General features: G+C 36.6%; 1 protein-coding gene and 1 pseudogene across 7 annotated transcripts in view; one reads left to right on the top strand and one right to left on the bottom strand.

Annotated features, from left to right (window-relative positions):
- The window catches only part of RERE (arginine-glutamic acid dipeptide repeats), a 636,739-nt gene that overhangs the window by 559,931 nt on the left and 64,670 nt on the right, over positions 1 to 12,138 (bottom strand). For 4 of the 7 annotated variants that reach the window (XM_077151416.1, XM_077151414.1, XM_077151413.1 and 1 more), the window contains exon 1: positions 1 to 12,137. This exon is cut by the window's left edge and continues 38,519 nt beyond it. The exons of 1 other annotated variant lie outside the window; for it this stretch is intronic. The gene's annotated coding sequence lies outside the window, so the exon portion shown is untranslated. 2 more of the 7 variants (XM_077151419.1, XM_077151421.1) reach the window with 2 other exon arrangements.
- On the top strand, positions 1,442 to 2,032 carry LOC143674974 (rRNA-processing protein FCF1 homolog pseudogene; annotated as a pseudogene).

Raw genomic sequence — 12,138 nt, 5'->3', positions numbered from 1 at the left:
CACTTTACAGTTCAGAAATAAGAGTTCCCTCTTAAAAACTAGAAGGAGAAAAAAATTTATCTTTATGACCAAATTTTCCATATGATGTTAAAAATGAATATCTAGTCTATAGTTCAAGAACTAGAGCCAGAACTAGGGCACCAGTTGTCTGAATATTTATTCCCATGCAAAAAGATATCTCAGGTCAAACAGAACTGTCACCATCTGTGGTGCACCAGTCCTAGGAGACTGTTGTTACTCAAAGCCCCACATGCCTCTCGTCAACTCTGTCTGTAGTACGTTTTATCTCTCTGCCTCAAGGTCAAGGAGCACCCCCAAGGCAGGATGCATCTGCACTTTCTGTATCCATACTCAATCGGCAGAAGTGAAAGCGATTAGAGGTTTTCCAGAACCTAAACCTTGTCTCTGGGAGCACTCCGTGCCCTGAATGGCAAAAGCAATCACTCTCAGCACAATCTAACCCTAGCGTTATCTGTAAAAACATGAGAGGAAGCAAAGCATGCACAAAAATTATGAAATACTGGCTCAGATCCAATTAAAATTCCAAGACAACATTGAAAATAAATAAATAAAATGTTTAATGTTAAAAAACAAAAGAACTGCTACACATCCAATTATTCAGTCATTCAGTCAGACACAAACCCTGCTGAGAAAGCTTACTACCTGGCTAGGGAAGTAAGCCTAGATAAACAATCCCAGTTTAAGTGCTAGTAATGAGGTGGTAGGGAATGGACCAGAGATGGTTTCCTGAAGGAAATTACATCTAAACTGAGGCCCAAAGAATTAAATAAATCAGTACTGCAAGGCAAAGTGGAAGAGAAAAATGTTCCAATTTACAGGAACTACTGGAAGGTGTTACCTAGGGGAACTAATACAATTAGATTTTATTTTTTTTTAAGATCAAAAGGCACCAAAGAAGACAGCAAAGCACTAATAAGCACACACACAAAAAAAGATACTCAACAAATCAAAACAACAATGAGATGGAAATCACTTCATATCCACCAGGATCACTATCATCAAAAAGACAAATAACAAGAGTTGGTAAGAATGTGAAGAAACTAGAACCTCTATACATTGCTGGTAGGATTGTAAAGTCGTGCAGCCACTTTAGGAAAACGTTTGGCAGTTCCTCAAAAACTTAACCAAGATTCACCATATGACCCAGTAATTCCACTCCTCAGTATATATACCTAACAGAATTGAAAATACACATCCACACAAAAACTTGTACATGAATGTTCAAAGTTACATTATTTATAATAGCCAGGGAATTGAAACCCAAATGTCCATCAAAAAATGAATGGATAATAAAATGTGGTATTTCCATACAATGAATGGACTATTACTCAGCAATAAAAATGAATGTACCTTGAGGATGATGTAAAAGGGCCATACCACTGGTGATTTCAGAAATAAGAACGAGAGTGTGGCATGGAACATGAGGACACACAAGAAAACAAGGAAGTATGCAACCATGAAGCAAATGCTTAGTCTCAGCAATCAGATGCTTAAAGAAAAGGTGCAGATTAAAACTTGAAAAGAAAGATCCCAGAGCACTCAAGGAGACAAAAGTGGCCCAATACACTCCTTGCTTATTTTTCCAATATAATACACAGCTGGGTCCATCTTACCACATCCTGGTCAATACCAACTTTATCAACTTTTCCATTAAAGCCAAATTGGATTTATTGCAGTCAATGATGGACAGTTTGTTACATCAAGCGTATTATTTGTATAACTGACTGTATAATGGCTGAAAAATGAGAAACTGGGACAAAAGTATCTAGTGGCTCAAAGGATTGCTAAGGATCCAAAATTTGAACAGCTACCATGCTCGCACAAAAGAATCTATGCAGATGACTGCTTAGTACACAGAGTAACTCAAGCCAAGTGTTATATTGTGGTCACAGTTGACTGTAACCTTAAGCAAAGAATCCAAAAGATGCCCAGAGTTCCTATCATGTACATTTCTAACCATAGGTACAACATCAAATGGATGCCAGATGATTATGGAACCCCTCGATTCTAGTTCTTATAAAACAAAGTTTCTCTGCCTCCCTTCCACTAATTTTGTTACTAGTTCATTAAATATATGCTTTTATGAGCCAACTGAGTGCTATTAAGTATACTTTTTTAAATTGATATATTATGTATTCACATACAATGTAATCATCAATGTGTACCTTCAATGGTTCACAATATCATCATATTAGCTGTGCATTTATCATCACAATCAGTTTTTTTCCTTTTTTGTGAAAAAATCAAAAGCAATAAATTTCAAAGCACATTTCAACAACTAATTGTAGAAAAGATTTTAGAGTTCGGCATGGGTTACAATTCCACAACTGTAGGTTTTTACTTCTAGCTGCTCTAAGATACTGGAGACTAAAAGAAATAACCATTTAATGATTCAGCAATCATATTTGTTAGTTAAACCCTACCCTCTCTGTACATCTCCACACCCTTGATCCCTCTATCCCACTCTTTAGGGGTATTTGAGCTATGGTCATTCTAACTTTTTCATGTTGGAAGGGGTTATAAGTAATATGGAGTAGGGAGATGGAACTAGCTGATGTTCTGGAGAGGCTGGGTCCCCCAGGTTTCAGGACTTATCTGGTCCAGGGACCCATCTGTATGTTGTAGGTTTCTGGGAAAGTTACCCTACTGCATGGAAATTTTGTAGAATCTTATATATTGTCCTAGGTGTTTTTTAGGATTGGCTGAAATAGTTCTGGAAGCCAGGGATAAGGAAGACACTGTCTATATTTTAGAACCACATCTATTCTTTGAGACCAAAAGAAGAAATTTTGTCCAGAACCTAAATTTTCTGTAGCACATAATCTAACTCAACCTGTCTGGAGAGCTCATTTGAACAACTGAAACACAGAGAGTCCACAATAAGAATGACAGGCTTTAATCCTGTATAGCTTAAGGTAATGCCTAGATACATCCTAGAATACACTAAGCAGATAATCAAAAAGTATTGGCAAGGTCCTTGAGGGATGGAAGAAAAAATACGAAACTATTAAACTTTTTTCTAATTTTTATTAATAAAATCAACATACAATATGAACATTCTTTTTTCATCACAGTTATATATTCATCATCATGATCATTTCTTAGAACATTTGCATCAATTCAGAAAAAGAAATAAAAAGAAAACAGAAAAAAAGTCATACATACCATACCCTTTACCCTTCCTTTTCACTGATCACTAGAATTTCAATATTAACATTTGTTCCCCCTATTGTTTAATTATTTTTAATCCCAATGTTTTACTCATATGTCCATAAGGTACATAAAAGAAGCATCAGACACAAAGTTTTCACAATCACACAGTCACATTGCGAAAGCTGTATCATACAATCACCTTCAAGAAACATGGCTACTAGAACACAGCTCTACATTTTCAGGTACTTCCCTCAGCCTCTCCATTACATCTTGAATAACTGGGTGATATCTATTTAATGCGTAAGAATAACCTCCAGGATAACCTCTTGACTCTGTTTGGAATCTCTCAGCCATTGACACTTTATTTTGTCTCATTTCTCTCTTCCTTCCTCTTGGTTAAGAAGGTTTTCTCAACCCCTTGGTGCTGAGTCCCAGCTCATTCTAGAATTTCTGCCCCATGTTGCCAGGAAGGTCCACACCCCTAGAAGTCATGTTCCATGTAGAGAGGGGGAGGGCAGTGAGTTTGCTTGTCCTGTTGGCTGAGAGGCCACATTTGAGCAACAAAAGAGGTTCTCTTGGGGGTGACTCTTAGGCCTAATTTTAAGTAGGCTTAGTCTATGTCTGCGGGACTAAGTTTCATATGAACAAACCCCAAGATTGGGTGCTCAGCCTATTGCTCTGTGTTGGAGAAGCCATACAATATTGCTAACATGGCTGCCGTGGCTGATGCAAGGCAACACGAAATGGCTGACCTGAAATCTGCCCTTCGCCCTAGCAACAACGGTGACCAATCCCGGAAATCTGCCCTCCAGCCTAGCAACAACAACCACCAATCCCAGCCCGACGTGTCCCTGCATGCTTCCCAGCCTATATAAGTCTGTGCACTTCCTGAATAAAGCAGACGCCTTCCATTTTCCCCTGAGGGTGGTCTCCTGAGTCGTGTGCTGTGTGCTCTGTGTCTGTGTGACTGACTCAGTACGGCCGCTTACCCGCAGCCATCAGCTAACCAGCCATCAGCTACCCCACACTCTGGTTGTCCCCACTACTTGTGAGAGTATCAAGAATTCTCCACTTAGGGAAGTTGACTTTTCCCCTTTTCCCACTATTCCCCAAGGTAACTTTGCAAATACTTTTTTATTCACTGTGGAACTATAAAACTTTACTTTCAGGATATCTACTGACACTGTGTCAAACATTAGGGACACTCAAATCAATAGGTCAAGCCCCTGATCTTGAGGCTTACTCTTGTGAAGCTTATATAGATAGCAAAGTTTAGCCTACCTGTAGGTAAGCCTAAGAGTGATTCTGGAGGACCTCTTTCGTTGTTCAGATGTGGTCTCACTCTCTCTATGCCCAACTCTGAAAGTAAATCACTGTCTTCCCCACTAAAGAGGACATGACATCCAGGAGTGAAAGACTCCCAGGGATGAACAACGTCCCTGGCACTGTGGAATCAACAATTCCAACCTGACCAAAAGGGGGGAAAGTGTAACTAATAAAGTATCAGTGGCAGAGAGAGTTCAAATAGAATCGAAAAGCTACTCTAGAGGTCACTCTTATGCAAGCTTCAGTTAGATATTGCTACCTATCATAACTTGCCAAACTCCAACCAAAAACACTGTTCACAAAAAAGAAAAAAAAAGTCGATTGTGATAATAACATATTTATGCCTTCTAGCCTCCTATATTCTGGAGCAGCTAGAAGGAAAAATCTTAGATGATGGTATGGTAGCCCATAACGAACTCTGGGATCTGTCCTCTAACCACTTGTTAAAGAGTTCTTTAAAAACTATTGCTTTTTTCTTTCTTTGCTTTGTATATATGATATTTATACAATAAAAAAAACTAAAATTAACTGGAAAGGCACTCCCAATACATTATGGATAATTAAGGCTTTATTTTCTCAAGAACACAAAACTACATTTACAACATTGTTGTAAAACTAAACATTTTGGTGAAACTTAGATCTAAGAGGAAATGTCACCTAGTAATCAATACTACAGGTTTTGGAAATGGCTACCTCAGTTTACATGCAACCTTAGCACTTACTATGCAGTGTCCTCAATTTCCCCATCCAAGGAAATAACAGTCTCTACTTCATGAAGGATGTGGGGAGGATAACAGTGACGCAGAACAGTACTGACATGCTGTAAGCACAATAAATGCTGTATTTAAAAGACGTCTGGCTACTGTATTGTCTGCAGGAATGTAAACTGGTACAATCTTTTTGAAGGCTAATTCAGTTATTTATATTAAAATTTAAATGGCCTAAGTTTTGACTCAGTAACTCTATATTTAGGAATTTATCCAACAAAAATATTCAAAGTCTTATGTAAAGATACTGACAAGGACATTAACTACAGCACCACTCATAACAGCAAAAAACTGGACACAACCCAAACATCAATCATTAGGACACTGGCTAAATTATTACTCTAATAAACTTTACTATGGAATACCATGTGATCATTAAAAATGAGATAGACTGCGCAGTTACTGATAAGAAAAAATGCCCAAAATATGTGGATAATGAAAAAAGTAAGTTATAGTACAGTACAGAGAAGAAAACACATTTTTGTAAACTTAAAAAAAAAAGAATGAAAACGTGTATAGTATATATATGCTTTTTATAGAAAAAGTTAGAGAGCATGCACACTAAACTATTAACATCTATCATTTTGGAGGTCAGAATTATTAGGGAATTTTATTTGCTAAATTATACATTTTTGCTTTATATAAATGTTTATATTTAGCATATATATTAGTTAGGAAAATTCTGTTCTAGTTAGTAAGCTGCCAGAATGTGATATACCAGAAATGGAATGGCTTTTTAAAAGGGGAATTTATTAAGTTGCAAGTTCACAGTTGTAAAGTCATGAAAATGTCCAAATTAAGGCACTAACAAGATGTTACCTTCACTCAAGAAAGGCCATCGAAGTTCGGAGTTTCTTTCTTAGCTGGAAAGGCACACGGAAACACCTGCTAGCTTTCTCTCCCAGCTTCCTGTTTCATGAGGCTCTCCCAGGGGCACTTAACTTCTTCATCTCCAGAGGTCTCTGGCTGCTCTTAAGCTTTTTGCAAAATGGTTCCCTCTTAAAAGGCTCCATAAGTAACCCCCATCTTAAATGGGTGGAGACACATCTCCAAGGAAACCATTTAATCAAATGTTTCTGCCCACAACTGGGTGGGTCACATCTCCATGGAAACAATAAAAAAGATTCCACCCAGGAATACTGAATGAGGATTAAAGGACATGGTTTTTCTGGTGTACATATGTACCCCAGAAGGGCACAGCATATATTACTTTTGTAATCAGAAAAAAGAAAGATAATAGTAGGAAACCCTTTAAAAGATGTTTTTCAAAGACTTTAACATTGTGAGAAATTATTTATGCTACAAATGCTGCTTAAGATATACAACATTATTTTAATAATATGATCCCAATTTTCTAATACCTATTGCTGGAAAGAGACTGGAGGAAAAGACACCAAAATGCAAACAGCTATTATCTCTATAAATTCTATGAAAGTAGAGGCTTCAACTATTTTAATATTTGTGGAAATATATACCAGTAACTAACAAATATTTGTTGAATGAAAGCATATTTGCAGACATAAATTTTTTCTATATTGAGTGAAATTTGCAACTACTTCAAAAATTTTGTTATTCACTCTGTTATAACTTATCCTCTTGAAGTATCATTCCAAATGAAATTTTACCAAGTAAAGTCAGGATTCCATCAAGGAAAGGAGTAAGATCACAAATCTTGCTTTGATAAAATCTATATTTTTGACCTTGTATAACTCAGCAGGAAAAATCAATTATTTCTAAGGAAAAGAAATGTACTTCGTTAAAGAAAAAAGAAAAGGAAAAAAACGTATTCCACTGAAAAAGTGGACATCTGGTCTGTATCTTTAATACAATATTGAATAAATTAAAAATAAAGAACTTTGTTGATTGAGTTACCAAAAAAAAAAAAAAAAAGGGTTTGAAAATGTTAAACTCCAAAAATGTCTCTACAACCTGGTCTCTCAAATTAAAGATCTACAAATCAAACATATGTCTAAGACACAAATTCTACAATATATCCCATTCTTTGAATATTATAGTCACAATGTGAAATTATATTAAATCCAGACAGTACATCTTTCATAAGTCTCATCCAAAGAAAAGCAGTTACTGAAAATGGGTTGCTATTTTTCTGCAGTTCATATTAACTGCAGGTAAAAGAAAGAATATTTATTGTCAATATGGAAAAGTAAAAGCATGGTTATCACCTCCAGATTTTTAATACATCAAATAATGTTCTCATTCACATTTCACTTCTGTTAAGTTTTTTAACTCTTCACATTTCTTCATGATATATTCAAAACATAGAAACAAGTATTAGAAAATAATATAAAGAATGCCATGTGCCCACCATCCAGATATATGTTCAACATTTTGCCATATAAGCTTCAGATCTTTTTTCCCCTAAAACAATTAAAATATTACAGCTCTAGTCAGAGCCTCTACATCCACTATTCTTTGCTTTTTTTTTTTTTAAACACTTTGAAAGAAGAACTAGATATAACCAAACTTTGGGGTTCCTGAATTTTTTAAATTCTAAAATACTATTATTCTGGTTAAATTGTTCACCAATTCAATGTCTAAATCCCAGTCTGCAGCAATAACTTCCTATCATCATATAAATCTTTCTATGTCAATAACCTAAGGAAAAAAATTAAAACTATTAAAGCTATCCTAAGAAAGACTATAAAATAGATATCTTCGCCCTCACCTAAACTTTAGCATTCTGGCTCATGGTTTTGTTTTTATGATCTCCTAGACCTACACCATCCAATAGAGTAGACACCAATCACATGTGGTCACTGAAGACTCAAAATGTGCTAATTTAAATTAAGATACAAGGTTAAATACACACAGGATTTCAAATACCTAGTATGAAATCAAGAATGTAAAAAGATTTCAATAATTTTTATATTACTTGCATGTTGAAATATTTTGGACATAATAGGTTAAATAAAATATTATTAAAATTAATTTCATCTATTTCTTTTTAACTTTTTAAATGTGGTTATGACAAAATTTTAAATTACATATGTGGCTTATATTTAAGGCTCACATTGTATTTCCATGGCACCTGCTATTCTAGGTACATCAAAATAGCAACAGAATAAGAGCTACAATTGAGCATTAAGACTTTTAAAAGCATGCAAAGGTTGAGATGGTCAAAATTGTGCTGAAGTTTTTACCTAGGCAATTTGGAATGAAAAATGCTATTTAGGAAAAAGGAGGACTCTCAGACTATTATCTTTATATAGCAACAGAACACCCCTGATAAAACCTCTTTACTTCATTTCATTTTATGTATGTGTTATCTGGCAAGTTACTCTCCTAAAGAAATCAATTCTTTAGTCAGTGAATGGATTGAAAACAGATCTAATACAATTCAATTTAAGAATGTTTATAAACTGGGCACTGGAGATGCAGTGATGACTGAGACTGTGGCTCACTTTCTGGCTTGAGGGGGAACAGCATATGCAAACAACAAGTAAGTTAACAAATAAACGAAAAAATATTTCAGAAAAGTACTTGGAAGAAGTCATGTGAAAAAAAGTAAGTCTTTTAAGCCCAATTTATATTTAGAATAAGCTTTTAGGAGTCCTTGGATGCTGCAGAGAGTGAGATTTATTTTAGGGATGATAAATTAGTTATTTCAGTGTGTTCACACTACAAGCTCATTTTCTGTGTAAACATTTTCCATCAGCATATTCTGCAAAAAACATGCACTATCCCCAAGGATATCACACAAGATAAAGCAAGGAAATTTATGTGTTATTGTAATGATTTTCATAACACTTAAATGCCCAATTCGGCTTTTAATGGTTAATTAAGGGGGAAAAAAAGAGTCCTTGATGGTTAACTCTTTTTCACTGAAGAAAGGCAAATGAGGAAATCTTCCTATAAACATGGCAAAATAAATCCCAAATTCTTAAGCACCCACTACCTTCAACATAAATCTTCTTGGTCCAGGAAATGGCATAAAGACCCAGTTGATATGGTCAACTTCTGCCAAAAATAAAACACAACAATCTCTAAAAATCAATGAAAGGGAGGGGCAAGGGGTATGGTAGGTATGAATTTTTTTCTGTTTTTCTTTTTATTTCTTTTTCTGAATAGATGCAAATGTTCCAAGAAATGACCATGATGATGAATATGCAACTATGTGATGATATTGTGAATTACTGATTATACAGGGAGAATGGAATAATTAACAGTTAAGAATGTTTGCATTTGTTTGGTGTTTTTTGGTATTTAAAAAAAATTAAGAAAAAAATTCATGGAAATTTATATTACATCTGTTAGTATTATTATAAATGTTAATGTGTATGGCCATAACAGCACAGTTGATTTGGCTTCTATAAATGATGTGTCACTAAGATCAATGGTTAAAAGACCCTTCACTACTGTTGATTTGACTTATCATGCACCAAAACACTATGCAACCATTATTAACCATAATTTAAAGATATAATACACAACCTGTTGAGGAAAAAAGCAGATATCAGAAATGTTTAAACATATTTGGATTTGATTAGTAAACTAAGAAAATTAATATTACAGAACACTGCACAGTTATTAAAAATAATCCTGAATACCTTATAAGAGGAAGAAATGAGAAGCCAGAGTGAGAGAAAACGTAGATCTGCACTGTCCAATATAGTAGACACCAATCACCTGTGGTCACTGAGGACTCTAAATGTGCTAATTCAAATTAAGATATAAGGTTAATATTATAAATGTCAATGTGTGTGGCCATAACAACACAAGTGAATAACATAACAGCACATGGGGGAGGGAGCAGGAGCCAGAAGTTGGAAGTCAGTAGGAACAGGAAGAAAAAGGAAAGGATATTGCCATGTGACAGGAAAGCCAACAAACCAAGGACTGCTGGCCAGCCAGAATGCCTCAAACCTCAAAAAGAAGCAAGCCTTTTAGCCTCTAAATTACAAACCAATAAAGTCCTGTTAAGCCATAAAAAAAAAAAAATCCTAAAAGTTTATTTACTGACTCTGTCTTCCTTCTCCCTCAGATCCTGCCATAATCCAGGGTGACAGCAACAAAAGAAGACCCATCTAAAAGCCAGGAGTCTGCTTTACCTTCTCCTTTCAAAGAGCTAATCACAGAACTGCTCAGCCATTGGCATACATTTTAACTCGTAAATGATCCAACCTTCATCTCCTCAAAGTTATTCCATTATCCTAGCAGCAGAATTCAATAACATGACTTCTCTACCTAATTCTCATAGGTCTTCCCACAATACTCATCTCTTAATTGTTCATGTGAAACACACATGCTGGGTGTTCATCACTTGTGCTTTGTGTATACTAATTCATCTAATTCTCACAACAACCCTCTGACGTAGCTGCTAATATTATTCCCATTTCATACATGAGAAAACCAAAGCCCAAAGAAGTCAAGTAAATGTTATCATTAATACAAAGCCACCATGTGTGAGAGCTGACTTCGAAGTCTGTGGTCTTAACCATCATGCCACAATGACTCTCAAACCAAAGCTAAACGTTTGCTTAACTTAGAGATCTTTACATTGAAAGCATGGTTATTAATTTACTGATTTCAACATATGATTTAAGCAAACATCACATGGGTACAGTTTTCACACCAACTGTAATAATCCCAAACTTCTTAGCATCTGCTTATCATTCATAATACAATGATACATTCTTTCTCTCTTCATGACCTTTTTCTTATAGAAACTTTCTAAAATGATTTCACTTTTTAAGGACTTTCTAAATTTTTTCATTCACCTGAAATTATGAGGTACTTTCTTCCCCACCAAAGTTTATCTCATTCTATTTAAAGGATGTAATGCACAATTTGTTAGATTTTTAAAAATGAGTTTTCCTCTTCCTTCCGTTAAAAAGCCATCAATATTTGAGCTTCCCTTTAAACACTTTCTCTTTCACTAAATGTTAAAATAAGAACAAAATTGGCCAAGATGGCAGCTTAGCAATGTGCACGTTTCAGTTCGTCCCCCAGAACAACTACTAAATAACCAGAAACAGTACTAAACAGCTCCTGGGGCCACGTCAGTGATCAGACACACAGCGTGCCCCAGTCTGGACCAGCTGGACGGGCTGCGAGCCCCCCCAGAACCAAGAGTTCCCAAAGCTGCAGCAGCCAGCGCCCCTCCCCCACAGGCTGCTTCCCAGAGGGGAAAGAAAAGGGACTTTATCAGCAGCAGGGACTGAGCTCAACCAAACCCCAGTTGTGGAATTAATTAACAAATTCTGACTACTAAAAATAGGCCCCCAGCTCAGGTGAACCTGGTCAAAGTGGAGGTCGCTCATTTTTGCCCCAGCACCAAGGGGCAGGGCTGACAGAAAAAGAAACAAACAAACAAAAAAAAAACAGGTTTTTGAGGCTGTGTTTCTACAAAGGCTTGACTGCCTTTGGATACAGCGACAGGACTTCTCAGGCTGTAACTGCCCCAGGCACAGGCAGAAAGAAGCTCGTTTCAGGGCTTGTCTGGAACCTGTGCCTTCCCCAGGGGAGGGGTGAAGCCCAACTCAGGTGGAATCCCTCCCTCAAGGAATTCAGACACCAGGGCTTGGTAATTTGAAGCCATTAAAACCATCCTACAACCTCTCCTCTGTCTCCACCACGCCTCCAGCAGGGAGAGTCTGCCGAAGTTAAAGGCACCACATCATCTTATGCTGGTGGGACCTGCAGGCACACAGGCGCCACATACTGGGCAGGAAAAGAAAAGCACATTCCAGACACTTCACAGGAAAATCTTTCAACCTGCTGGGTCTCACCCTCAGGGAAAACCAACACAGGTGACTCTTTCCTCCTGATAGGAGGCCATTGTGGCCTGGGAAAATCCAGCTGGGGTCTATGATACCTACGCAGACTCTCCTACGGGTGGGGGCGGGGGGGG

This window comes from Tamandua tetradactyla, chromosome 2 (assembly GCF_023851605.1).
Source record: "Tamandua tetradactyla isolate mTamTet1 chromosome 2, mTamTet1.pri, whole genome shotgun sequence".
NCBI classification, from domain to species: domain Eukaryota; kingdom Metazoa; phylum Chordata; class Mammalia; order Pilosa; family Myrmecophagidae; genus Tamandua; species Tamandua tetradactyla.
This window is presented reverse-complemented; position numbering and strand designations above follow the sequence as displayed.